This window comes from Taudactylus pleione, unplaced genomic scaffold, assembly GCF_031769625.1.
Source record: "Taudactylus pleione unplaced genomic scaffold, aTauple2 ptg000015l, whole genome shotgun sequence".
NCBI lineage: Eukaryota > Metazoa > Chordata > Amphibia > Anura > Myobatrachidae > Taudactylus > Taudactylus pleione.
The window spans coordinates 10080957-10095971 of NW_028284417.1; positions in this window are offsets into that span (position 1 = coordinate 10080957).

Sequence of the window (15015 nt, forward strand, 5' to 3'; positions counted from 1 at the left end):
TATGGAAAAAAATGTCAAATCCCTACAGAAAGATAACCATTACTTATGGAAAATATTGAGGACATAGAAAATAGGTCCCGGCACAATAATATACGGCTAGTAGGAGTGCCGGAATCTATTAAAAGGCCTGCATTAGCACATTTTGTGCGCAATACGCTCATGGGCATATTAAATATTGAAGAAACATGTCGAGACCTAGTGATTTAGAGAGTGCACAGAGTGGGTCCTATGCCTACACCCACTACATTCCGTCTGAGGGTTGTCCGGTTTTGATGTCTAAATTACTTCCACAAGATGGCCTTTTGGACTGCCTCTCGCTGTTACTGCTCTATTACTTAGGAGGGGAAGTGCTTATATATTCTTCAGGAAAATTCGATATAAATGACCCGGGCTCGCAAAGCCTTCTCCCCGACCTGTTCACAACTAGTTCAGGAGAAACGCAAATTTGCACTCATATACCCGGTGAAGCTTTGCATTTTTGATGGCTCCTCACACAGATTTCCTATCACCAGAAGAGGCCAAAAATTTCCTTCAAGGAGAGACCCAAACAGCCACCTTCGACATCACAGATCATCCAATTGCCATGCCTGAATACCTATCTGTAACAGTCCTTGCTGTGGACGTTCTTAATAATTCAAGATGCTCAGATAGCTGCGCTCCAGTATTTTAATGCTGTGATATGCTTATCTGTTGTTAATGTTCTCACTTAATTTTGATATCTATTGTTACCTCCTGCTGGCAATAATCATTTGTTTACAATATATATTGAATCTCACTTGGTTATTATTGTACCATAGTATTACGATTGATGTTATATTGCATTTCTATAGTATAAACAACAAAAAAAACACATCTTTAATTACACCAGGACATACTGTAGGTGGAGCTCTTCCCTGGTAGTAGTAGTTTGTAGAAAACTATACTTGACTATTAATCATTTAGTGTTCAAATGAACTTGATATGGAAGGTCCATAGTTTTATGACTTCTGATTATCTCTCTGGAGACATTACTTATTTCCTATTGTTTCTGATTGTATTGGGTTTTGATAGTTATTTTCTGTTCTTTTTTTTTGTGCTATTCACTTTCTTTAGTGTCTTTCTCCACCCCCCCCACTGCTCTGTTTTGTACATCCTCTTTTGTATCTACATGCCCACCCTCTCCCAACAAGGTATCTTGCACTATGAATGTTGTTGTGATGCATTGTCTAACCACTCATATACCAAGTCATGTCTGACCTTAGGATTGGTTCATGGAATAGGAATATTGGTGGAATAAATTCCCCTGCAAAGTGAAGGAAAGTTCTTCTATACCTCTACAAACAGAAGATTGACCTAGCTTTCTTGCAGGAAACCCATTTAGTGCCAACAGAAGTTACTAAACTTCAAATGCTCAAATGGTCTGTACTTGCCACAGCTCCATACACATCAAAGGCAAGAGGTGTGGTTATCCTTTGTAAAAGATCTCTACAGCTTGAGACTATCTCAGTAACCATAGACCCTGAAGGTAGATTCGTCATCGTATCTATAAAATTTCAAGGTAAAATTCTCCCATTATGCAATATATATGCCCCTAACAATTATTCTAAACAAATTTCCAAACTCTTTTTGCTAAACTTACTATCCATAGTAATAACTCCTTAATAGTCTGTGGAGACTTTAATCTAATATCATCCCCTTACTTGGATAAATCCTCACATCCCCAAACACAGATATAATTGCCTACATTAGGTGTCCCCCTTTTCTCAAAAAGCCTCCAACTTGTAGATACCTAGAGAGCATTACACCCCATAGATAAGGAATACTCCTGTCTCTCGGCAGCCCATAGTACCTTTTCTAGGATAAATTACATGCTAATCTCTCAGATTGTATTACCCATGATCTCTGAATCATCTATAGAACCGATAGTAATCTCTCACCATGCTTTGGTGTGGATCGATCTACACTTGGCACATGATAAGGGGCCAAATAATTTATGGTGATTCCCATCCCACCTCTCAAAATCCCTTAAATTCTGAAGCAGATTAGAGTCAGCATGGGATGCATGCGCCCGCTGGTCATTTTTAACATCAATCATCGCCTGAACATGACAGTCAACCTGACGACCAACGTCAGGTTGCCATGTTCGGGGATGATTGATCTGCATACACTGAACGTCTGAATGTTCAGTGTATGCAGTTCAGCCCGCGGGAGACGACGGCATCATAATAGTGCCGTCATCCTCCGCATTGTTCATTGGATGGGTAGCATTAGGGGGATCATTATCTCCTATGTATCAAATAATAAGAAGAAATATGCCACTTCCTATCTAGATCTCCAATCCTCGCTGTCAGAGTCATGTCAGAAATTCAAAACCTCCCCCAACTAAGCCACGAAAACATCTTACCATATGGCAGAAATTCATTTTGAGGAATTCCTTAGAACTGCTGGAGACAAATACTTATTTACAACTAACTATCGCTTCCATGCTTTTGGAAATAAAATAGGTAGGCTTCTGACAAATCTTCTGAATGGATCTCGACTCCTTATGACAATCCATCCCCTTCAAACACCCCTAGGTTCTCTTACATCTTTAAATAGTGAAATAGCGGAGGTTATGACATCATTCTTTGAGACGTTATATTCTCAACCAAAGTATAACAGTTCCAACCATTGACAATATCTCTTCCTTCCCACCATGGAATAATTTTCCCTTTCCCAAAATCCTTTCTGAATTAACGGATTCCCTAACTGCACCTATCACCCTCCAAGAAGTAGCTAAAGCTATTCAAATACTTAAACCAGCCAAAGCACCAGGTCCAGATGGTTTGAATGGGGATTTTTATAAAATTTTAACCCCCAAGATAGGAGATACGTTGGTGTCTGTCTTTAATCATATACTCAAACATAAATTACTCCCTCTCTACTTTAACTCAGCTGTCTTGAAAGTCATACCCAAACCTGGAAGAGACCTTTTCCTACCCGGCTCATATAGACCATTAACCCCGCCTGAATCTGGATTACAAACTTCTAACTAAGATCCTAGTGGAAAGACTCAAAATTATCCTCCCTCACATAATTCCCCCAGATCAGACCAGCTGCATCTGGGTCCATCGTTCAGTGATTAATGTTAGAAAAGTTATATCTGCAATATATTCTCAAACAAATAGCTTTGACCCTAATTTTAATGTTATTTTATCCGTAGATGCTGAAAAGGCATTCGACCTCATCACATGGCCTCATCCTTTTAAGACTGAGTAGCTTTGGTTTCCCAGGCTCAATCACCGATATAATAGCTGCACTCTATAATAACTCCCACTTACAAATCTCCTGTAATGGATACATCTCTAGGCCTTTTCCCATTAAATGGGGCACAAGACAAGGTTGTCCCCTCTCCCCACAAATACCTCTGCCAAATAGCTGAGGTATTTCAATTGGTAATGTCACACTTAAAGTATCCTTGCTTGCCGATGACATGTTGCTATTCTTATCTGATCCTACTGCCTCCATACCAGCAGTCATGGCACTTATTGATTCTTTTGGCAGATTTTCTGGATATAAAGTAAATTATGACAAGTCTGAAATTATGTTGATTTCTGGGTCATCAACAACGGTTCAATTTATACCAATTCTCACAACCTTCAAACAACAATCACACCAAATTAAGTATTTAGGAGTTCAAATAACTTCTGAGCTCTACCAATTATACCAGGCAAATTTTAAACCTGTTATCTCCAGTATTCAGACTAAACTAGACAACTGGAAATTACTTCCTCTCTCGTTACTGGGACATATAGCAGTGATTAAGAGCATTATCTTTCCAAAAGTTTTTTATATAATGCAGATGTTGCCAATTGCAATTTCAAAAGTAGATATTAAAAACCTCACCTCCCTTATGTCTCACTTTCTATGGCAAGGACAAAAGCCTAAAATTGCTATGAAAATATTAATGCTAACCAGAGACAACGGGGGTTTGAGGTCAACTGACCTAGAGTCATATTCTTTAACAATATTGTTTAGATACATTCATGACTGGCTAAGAGAAAAAAAGCTTGTATACAGATTTTAATTTGGATAAAGCTCTTTTTGCCCCATTCTCTCCGGGAGCACTCCTTCAAGCAAAAAACTCAGATATTCCACAAGAAATACATTGCCATATCATGTTCTTCCTGGGTAAAAATTTGCAAAAAAATAAATAGAGATCACCATAGTTCACCTTATGTCCCTCTTTGGGGTAACCCATCTTTTCCTGCTTTATTGTCTAACACCAATTTTCACATATGGAGAGACAAAGACATACGTATCACCTCAGTTGTGTTTGACCCAGGGGACATCATTCTACTATTATCTGATCTTCAAACGAAATTTCACATTCCTCTAACCCATTTCTATATGTACCTCCAATCACGTCATTTTATCTCCTCTCTGCCTAAAACTGATGACCACCTCGATTCTCTGTTTAAGTTCCTTAGATCTAACCCATACAAAACTAAACATTTATACACAACTCTAGTCAACCTCTCCTTACTCAGGGAAATAGATTATTTCAGATTTGGAAGAATAACATTCCATCCTTAGCCTCGGTGGAGGATCTAGTTTCGCACTATGAATCTACTTTAAAAATTCTCCAATCTGCATACTTTCAAGAGGTTCTTGCTCGTACATTACATAGAGCATATGTAATTCCCTCACAACGTAAGCATATGATATTAAATGAAACAGGTACCTGCAACAAATGCTGCATAGCTAATGCAAACTTTATACACTGTTTCTGGCGCTGTGGCAAAATTAAAAAAATTGGAATAAGGTAATATCTTATATCAACAACTTATTTGACCTTACTCTTAAACCGGACCCATTAGCCTGGCTATGCTCAAACTTTGTAAATTGGACTCTTGGACCAAAACATAAGTCCCTAATTCCCCTGCTCACTATCCTAGTTACAATTGCAAAAAAATAAACTTACCCTTTGGACTACCTGCACAGCCCCTTCTCTTAAGGAAAGTAAAGCAAAAAATTATTCAGTTGATATATTTTGACAGACGCTCAACTCTACCAGATATAGTAAGGGAGTTGAAACATTTTACAAGAAATGGGGCATCTATATAGATAAGCTAGATGTGGCTGCTCAAACTCAAATATTCAAAATGTTTGAAACGACTGACTGGTTTCATTATCGCCGATTAATGTCTGATCCCATACCGTGAACTTATATCTCTAGTTTACCTCTCAAACTTATCTTCCCCCCACCATATACTGATTTAATCATATGTATGTGATTGTGAATACAATGTTTTAGACTAAAAATATTGTAATTGTATGAGATTAGTCCTTTAGGTTTTCATTGGTTCTCGATCTATAGCGTTACTTATAAATCTCCATCACCATTCCCCTCCTCATGTGTGACCTTTTGTCTATGTCCATGTCTATGCTTACTCGTCTTATTTTAATTATTTTCCTTTACCCATTCTAGTTATTCTTTGTGTTAACATTTACTGTAACATTTTATGTTTACATTTTATACACTCGATGTATACTTCAATACTCTGTGCAATCGTTCTAAATGGAAAAACAGAATTTTCCATTTTCAATTCTCAATGTCATATGCTTGTTTATATTTCCCTTTTATTGAAAACAATAAAACAGATTTGAGAAAAAAAAGAGACTTTGGGATTGATTCCAAAATTTAAACAATTCTGATATTTATGCAGATCGAGCGATTGTTTACCATTGCAAATGTGTGATTGCCACACTCCACACACGCAGTAATTGGATTGTGATCATGCTCACACTGAAGATTCACTCACATAGTTAGTTAGAGGTATTCAGCATTTTGGGGAGGTAACAGGGGGTGGTTAGGCAAATGCAGGTGTGTTGGGATCGTTTAAACTCAGTTTCATGGGCATGCATAAATTAGCCATTGGACTATCCTTCGCAGCATAAGAACTCTCTACATGTCAGGAAAGGCAGGTCAGACTTGACTTACAAGTTGCATGGCTGGCCAATATGCGTCAATGTTAGAAATGTTTACGCTGTTGTACGTTGATGGACGGATATGAGAAGTTTGCAGTGGGCATCACTATGCTCGACTGAGATTTGGAAGGCATTAGCATATCCGTAAGAGATTGCAGTTGCAATTGCATTAGCGTAAGTATCAGAGTCATGCCCTTTATGTGAGTTGTCTTCTAAATCAGGGTGATACTATCAACATTGAGTGTTGACAACAAGGGAGTAATTGACTTGTCCAAAAGCACCAAGCACCATGAATGGTCCAAGCACATAGCTATTAGACACCACTTTATATGTGAGTAAGTGGAGAGAAAGTCTGTTAGCATAATCTACTGTATATTGCAAGTTAAGATAATGCCGCTGATATATTAACAAGGGACTGATGTCACTTCTACTAAATGTGTCCCTGAAAAAAATGTGGACTGTAATGTTTGAAGTGTTGATATGTTTCATTGTTTTATTGATTTATTGCATAACCCACTGTTTCTAGTTATATGTGGAGTTTGCTGAGAAATGTTCAAGTAAAGTATAATGTTTTATATGACAGGAAAAAACCCTGAGTGAGGAGGGTGGAGGTGTTGGAGAGAGATGTGGGCTCCTGCGCTGTACACCCTCTGGGCACTATGACCCAGAGTCAGTCAGAGGTGCAACCTCCCACCTGTTGTGCCACTGCACATGAACAAGCCAGCACACACTACTGTGTAAGAGTGTCATAGTACTGTACATATGTGCAGTAATTAGCTCCTAAGGTAAGATCACTATAAAAATCATTACCAGTGCTGTGGCTACCACCAGAAACCACCGCTGTAATTACTGTGTGTGTTAACACTGTTACCAATAATCCTGCAAGCCTGGTTAAGGACTCTGGGCCTGATTCATTACAGATCGCAACTGCGAATACAATAGCGATTACAGTGCAGTTCATATGCGATAGTATGCTAATCCGTTGCGATCGCTATGCCATGGCAACACAACCTAAGGACGCCCACTTAACCTTACACACATCCGTAATGTTTAGCAAGATTGTGAAACCATTGGTACAATCAAGTACCATTGCACCTCACGCAACAATTGCACAAGGTCAGAAATAGCTAACTTCATCGCACGCTATGAGTCCTCAGGCTGCGTACGGCATCGCAGTGGCTCGACCACCCCCCATCACCACCCACAAACTGCACTTTCTGTCAATCACTCTGTAATGGGTCTGTGTAGTCACTGTGATTGCAGTGGCCGGTTCGTGCATGCGCACTGCAATGAACACACATGCACAGAACGCAACAATCGGCCGGTTGCGTGTATAATCGCAGTTGCAATTAGTAATGAATCAGGCCCTCTGTGTGAACTAACCTCCATTTCACATTCCACTGGTATCTATTGAAACCTCCTAGGTTCTACAACAGTAGGTTATATAATATTGTTTAGACAGCGTCACCACGATATTATGTTTTAATTTGTCATTATCTAAAACATCTGTAACATGCTTTCCCTACTTTACTGTACAATGTTATATGTTTACTTTATATTACCGTGACAGTGGTGAACGTGAAAGCTGTTATTATTTATATGTCTATTGAACTTAAATATTTTTAATTACATTTTTTTCTTGATTTCTCTAGTTAATTGTAACTACTGTATTTATCATGGTGTTGAAATTGCTTGATGCATAATGCCAGCTGGTTGGTCTATGGCGTAATGCCAACTGGCTGACAGTTAAGCAACTCTGCATGTGACAAAGCCAGAAAAACCTGAATCTCAATTTTTTTCACATAAATGTTATGGAAACAGTGCATTCAATTCTTTATTTGTATCCCTATGGGTAGATTATTGAAGTAATAATCACATAATAAAACAAAGGGCTTTGATACTGCAAGCAAAGACATTTACCACTTATGGTATTCAGGTTTTTGTAGATTGTACATGTACAAAGTTCAATGTATTTACATTTGCATACAAAGCTATTTCTGCTATTCAGTATTTTATCATTGTAGAAATTGTTACAGTTCTCGCATGGTTGTGTAAGACCTCTAGAGCCAATGAGAGGATCTTCCATCAATAACAGCCACCCGTTGTTCCATTAGTGATTTATACTCACACCAGCATTTAGGTGGACATCTGGATTTTAGCCTCCAGCAATAGATGCTTACACAACCGACGAGAGACCACAGGACTGCTGACTAGAAACAAGGCAGAACTGAGAAGTGGCAGTCCTTCCACTACTAGAACTAGCTGGAGTGATACTGCAGGTGGATGGTTACTTGTACAGAATGAAAGGACAAGGTACATTAACAGCAGCAGATGGTGATGATCTCAGGTATATCTAGGGACTATGGTGCAGCTGGGTTGCCAGGCGTGAAACGGGTAGACAACCAGCACAAGCTGTGAATTAGGAGGGGCATGGACAGTGGTAATGCAGGGTTTACAGACAAGGACTAGGCAGACAAGATTTCTGGTGTGGCAATAACTACACAGTGCAGCCTTGAGGGCCAAGGTGCAGAATTGAGGGCCAAGGTGTGACAGGAACAATACAGCATGGTCTTGAGGGCTGAGGTGCAACAGGAACAACAGGCACAACACAGAACAGTTTTGAGGGCCAAAGTATGACAAGAACAACCCAGTGCAGCCTTGAGGGCAGAGGTGTGGCCTTGAGGGCCAAGAAATGACAAGCCACTGACTGAGCAGACAGGTGAACACAGACATGGCTGAAACACAGGCTGGAGGCAGCAAGGTAGAGAACACTGCTGACTTGAATCGGCTGGACACAAACTGACACAACTAGACTGGGCTGCGATATAGATAGGCCAGAGCTGAAGAAGTCACTGTTCAGGGTGATACCAATTGCAAGGACATGAGCAGGTGAAACAACAGCAAGATAAACCAGGATGACTTCTGAATCTGGACAACAGGTTCAGGAACAGAATGCAGGAATTTCAGAATAAGGTGAGATCAGCTAAAAGGCAGGCTTCTGAGCACAGGGACAAATAAATACTTGGAAATCAGAAAATATCACCGGCAGGAAGTGTAGACCTGGCTTCAATTTATCAGAAGCAGGGACCAATCAGCGCAATCCTTGCAGAAAGCCTCTCTAATCACAGGATAGTATGCAGCTGAGCTCTGCACACAAACAGAAAGGCAGGAATGAAGTAATGAGCTGCAAAGACAGAGTTCCAGCTGCCTGCAACAGCCAGAACTGCAATCAAAGCATGATGCAGCATCCCAGTTGCCTAATAAGAGGTGATATATGTAGTTGGAGGCAACTGTGTAGACAAAGAGATACTACTAACTTGAGGAAGTCGAGACTTGCTGGTATACTGGTTCCTTAAGGTCTTAGTAGGTTTAGATTTAGATGGTTGTTTTAATGCCAAGGCAGGACCTCCAGAAGGTTCAGCAATCACAATGTCTGAACTTCCAAACCTCCTAAAGATAGCAAGGATTAAAGAATCTAGATTATAAATAATGGGGTCATTGGATCTAATGAAGGGCTCAGCCCATTTCTTATCTTCTCCTTTAAATGCCGAAAGCAAGAAATAAATTTGTTCAGCTTGCGAAAAAGATGGAGGAAGCTCCTGGCACTGGCACATTAGAGACTGAAATTATTCCATTTCCAATCAAAGATAAGGCAGTCAGAGTCCTGGTCAGGCACAATAAATTAAGGACCCTAGCTGGGGTCAGTACATCAGACACCTCTCCTGAGGTCGGTACATTGATCTCTCCTCCTGGGGTCGGTACATCAACCACCTCTTCTGAAATCGGTACATCTGTAAAACGGCTGCAACATGACTGCATTTGAGTCAACACCTCCTATTACCTCCCATAAATTCTTCTTGAGTGTCATTCACTCTGCATCCAAGTCATCACAGCGACCGCTGTCTGTAATAAAACTTAACGCAAGCACAATGCAAAAATAATCGCTCAACACCTCAACAATCAGCATTGCGAATCAGGCCCATAATCAGGCACCAATTACTGCATCTTACAGTATCAGCGTTCTACTGTACACTTGTGTACACCTGCAAAAATGGATGTAGCTACTAAAACTAGATGCATGACATCACAAAGAAAAAAGATAAAAATTGCACTTTATTCTGTTTAGTAAATGGCCTCAAGTGTGTAATTTAAATCACAGCAGTGCAGTGCGATATTGTTCAGCCTGTCTATTTTCTGCTTCCTCTCCCACAAAGAAAATTACCACCAGGGGCTAACTGTAATAGCTTGCGATCTTCAGACGCTGCAGGGAATTATGCGAGTCTCCCTGAATTTTTAAAGTGGCAATCATTTTAAAGGCTAAACCAGCTTGGTTTAGCTTTTAAAATGATCATTACTTTAAAAATTTGGGGAGACTTGTATAAATCCCTGCAGCGGCTGAAGATCGCAAGCTATTACAGTTAGCCCATGTGTGCTTATTTGCCTCTTTATTGGCCTCTCCCCAAGATCTATGGTAAGTGTGTGGATTTATTCTTTAGAGTCCACTTTGAACACATTTATGCTCTTTTCTTAAGAGGAACTGAACATTTAATGATGCTTTTGCTGATTCCAGGGTTAAGGTACCTACAGTTACTTTTAACTAGTGTTGAAGGGTGGTCTGAAGTCTCCTGCCCCTGTGTAAGCCTTGTGGTTCAGTGGATCATATATACAGTACAATACTTCCTCTTTAAAGGTGGGAAAGCAGACTTACTGTAGGCTACCAGAGAACTTTGAGGTTTTATTTTGCAAAAAATACTGTTTAGTTTGTTTGCGGCACTATGGGCTTCAAAAAGTGTTAAAAAAAATATTAGTTTTTTAGATTAGTAAGCTTTCCTTTTTTCAAAGAATATTTTTTTATTTGACATTTAATTTAAACCATATTAAGTCCATGAAATTTCAATCAAGTGTCCTACTTGCAATTTGAAAAAAATTAATTGATTGACACTGTCGATGAAAAAGAGTGACAGAACCATTTACGTGTTTGCATGCAAATGATAAAATTTGTATTGCATTTTGCAGCTTTTCAGTATCTGTATAGCATAAATTAAGATAAAGTGGGTAGACTACTTACTTGGTCATTTTAATGTTTTGATACTTTTAAGTATTTATTTTTATAATACCTATAAATGTGCAAACCATTGTACAATATGTGGCTTCTTTATAACTGATCAAAATCTATAATTAAACAAACAGAACGGAAAGAATGTTCATATGATGTATCCCAATTTGTATATGTGAAATTCTCAAGCACTTGCAATACCTTGCAGAAGTAAAACTTGTAGAAGTACTTATATTGGTGTGTGATCATACAACTGGATTCACACCTCAGCTTGTCTCCTCAGTTTAAGATGGATTAACCTTTGAAGAAGCGTCCAACTAATTAGGTTTCCAGTGGTATGATCACAGTGATCCATAGAACCAGCAGTAGTGTAGCTGTTCTGCTTGCTGAACTTTGGGAGAGGTGACCAACTTCAACAAGTCCTCTCCCAAATTTGAAATGAGTCCAAGCAATGCAAGGGTTCCAACCTTACCCTGTTGTATTGTGGAAAAACAAGTTTCACTTACAAGTAATTGGTTTACTTATAATGTGGGTACTGTGGTAAGTTAGCATGGTTTATAATGATCAATTGTGATAAGACATACAACAACAAATTGTGAAAACCTGGACTGCAAATATTAATATTATTGGCATTATAGGGCTCCCAAAAGTTTCTCAGCAGCATACAGAGGTATGATACAAAACAGAGGTTAACAAAATTACATATATAAATAACTAATAACTAATTGGCTTTCTTCACATTGAAGTCCTTCTGGCCAGTCCAACCAGCTGCCTTACAAAGATTGGTTGTGGCCACACCTTCACCTACCACTCACCCCAAGTTCACACAGCCCTGTGCCCACAAATTACTGCTGACGTGCCTTCCTCAACCTCTCACCCTGAGGCCACATGGCCCTGCTTACAATTAGGTTTTTTGTTTACTACTTACTACCTTCAGTATAGGCGCAATGATACATAGCCTATTTCCTGATAGATACTAATTAGAAAAGTGAAGGGTTTCTCAAAATTGGTTTAGTCGTTTTTTATTTAACCAGGAACAAACAAAAAACCAGACAGATAAAAATTCTAAACATGGACGGCTAATTCAGACTGGGTACCCTATAAACTATATGTCTAAGCTCAAATTGCCTAAACATTTTACAATTACAGTTACAATTTTATCATTATGTATTGATTACATGTGCAGGTATAGTTACATGCATATACCTATTGGCTTAGTTAATGAGTTTAAGGAGAGGCATTATACAAGAGGAGGGAGGTCCCTGTTCACAATAGCTGACAGGCACATGTTCGGAAGGCTAGGGTGAATAGATGAGTTTTGAGGGAGTGTTTAAAACAATAGAGGTAGATACAAAAATAAATAAAAAGATAAGTGAGCAAAAGCATTGCAAGCAACTAATATATTTGAGTCCTCTGACAGACATGTCCATATAAATAATGATAGCATCCTACAGTACATCCTGTTTTCTACAAAACTAGAAATAGTTTGTGACACGGTAAAAAAAAAAATTAGAATCCGTTATAGATTCCCTACTGAAATCATTGTCCATTTAACTATTGGGAATGTAAAATAATCATTATATTTCAGTCTATTAATGTATAAAATTAAATTTTACCTATTATACAAAAACACCTTTTCATATATTCAAAAGTTATTAACAATTGTGTATTCCAGAGGTTGTTCACCTGCAATATTTCATGTTTGAATGACAGTCACAGAATTTATCTCAAAAGAAATTGCCCACAGGCCAAACAGGTTTCTTATGAAGACTATGTGGCATATGACCCACAATAACATGACATGTCCACCTAGTGCTTAGATGGCCATAAAGAGCATGTGCTGGTCAACTTGGGCATGAGTTCTGCATACTGTGAGATCCTTACCAAATCACAATAACAGTGAATTGGCAGGTTACAATAAATATTAGTGAGAGAACACTCAGTTTGTGCTTGTTCATTTTGAATACAAAATGTAAAAAGGCATGGCATGTCCTTCTATTGAAACAGATTAGTGTTACTACAAAGGACCAGAAGACGTACTACTTGTACTAGTTGATTGCCTGAGCCATTAGTCATTTTGCTACATATAAGAAAATAAACTGTTCCTGAAAAGAGATGAGAGCTGTCTATACAAACCCCCAATACAGCCCGTGAAAACTTACCACTCAAGTACAGTTAACATCTGGGACTTGAACTTTATATCAATATTGTCATTTCAGCATCCTCAAGTGGCACGCCACCCGCAACTTGCCTCCATGATCCATTGTATACCCCTACACTCCCCCCTCTTGCTTTCCTTTCCCCTTACTGAACACTGTTGTCTCTTTCCTAACACTTCCCCTACCACACACTCATACCCTTTGTTGTAAATATAACTTGTGTATATGTATTGTTTATGTCTGACATTGTTGCTCATTTGTATCATTAACAGCCAGCTTACAAATTATACATTCTATTTTACTAAATATTATTGCAGTATTCACCCATATGTTGATGCACATACAGTATATGCATATCAGCATTTATATGTGTTACATAATAAAATTATTATATTGTTTTAAAATATCTGAAATTCCCCAGTGTTCTCATTAACATTACTAACAGGGACCAGATACTTCCTAAGAAGTTTCACTTACAGGGATACATACAGAGGCTAATACTCCAGTATATAAGGTTAGACACTAATACACCAGTATATAAGGTTAGACGCCAATACACCAGCATATAAGGTATATAAGGTTAGACGCTAATACACCAGCATATAAGGTTAGACGCTAATACACCAGCATATAAGGCATATAAGGTATATAAGGTTAGACGCTAATACGCCAGCATATAAGGTTAGATGCTAATACACCAGCATATAAGGTTAGACGCTAATACACCAGTATATAAGGTTAGATGCTAATACACCAGTATATATGGTTAGACGCTAATAAACTAGTATATAAGGTTAGACGCTAATACACCAGTATATCAGGTTAAACATTAATACACCAGTATATCAGGTTAGACATTAATACACCAGTATATAAGGTTAGACACTAATACACCAGCATATAAGGCTAGATGCTAATACACCAGCATATAAGGTTAGACGCTAATACACCAGCATATAAGCTTAGATGCGAATACACCAGTATAGAAAGGTTAGACGTAAATACACCAGTATATAAGGTTAGACGCTAATACACCAGTATATAAGGTTAGATGCTATAACACCAGCACATAAGGTTAGACGCTAATACACCAGCATATAAGGTTAGACGCTACTACACCAGTATATAAGGTTAGCGCTTGGTTGGCACTATACTATGCTATATGTGTCTTACATGGTGATCATAGCAGAGTTTGGAAAATCCATAGCCACAATACTGCACATGTTTTTTCCCCTTATTTCTAGGCATCATGTTGAAGCCTTGAGTGGTAAAATGTTTTGACGCACAATGCTCAGTAGCTAGTCAGTAGCTGGTCAACTATTCTTTTCACTGCAGATTTCTGTTGGTTTCTAAAATGGATGCTTAGTAAACCCGGGGATTCTATACTTGCAATGTTAAAAACATTGATGGAAAAACAAATGTTCAACTGTACTCTAAAGTGTGATTTCTCAGTAATTGTGGCCTTTAGTAGATACATGGAATGCAAACCCAATGGAAAATGGCTGCATAATGCAAAACTGGAATTTGACTTGGCCATGGTAGAACACTCACCTCTTGGTTGTTCAACTATGCCAGTATTGATTTGTTCTTGTATTGGCCTGCTGAGGTGAACTTTCTCCCAAGCTTTAGTTTTCTAGAAGACCGAAACAGGTTGTCTTGTACTATATCCCTTCATTTTGTACCATCCCTCTGTCCTTCAATATAAATAAGATTCCCAGTCCCAGCTGAAGAAAAGCATCCCCTTCATACTTCACTCTTGGGATGGTGTTTGCTGAGGAGTGGGCATTGTTAGTTGTGCACCATACATAGCATGTTGAGTTGGGACCAAAAATCTCCATTTTAGTCTTGTCT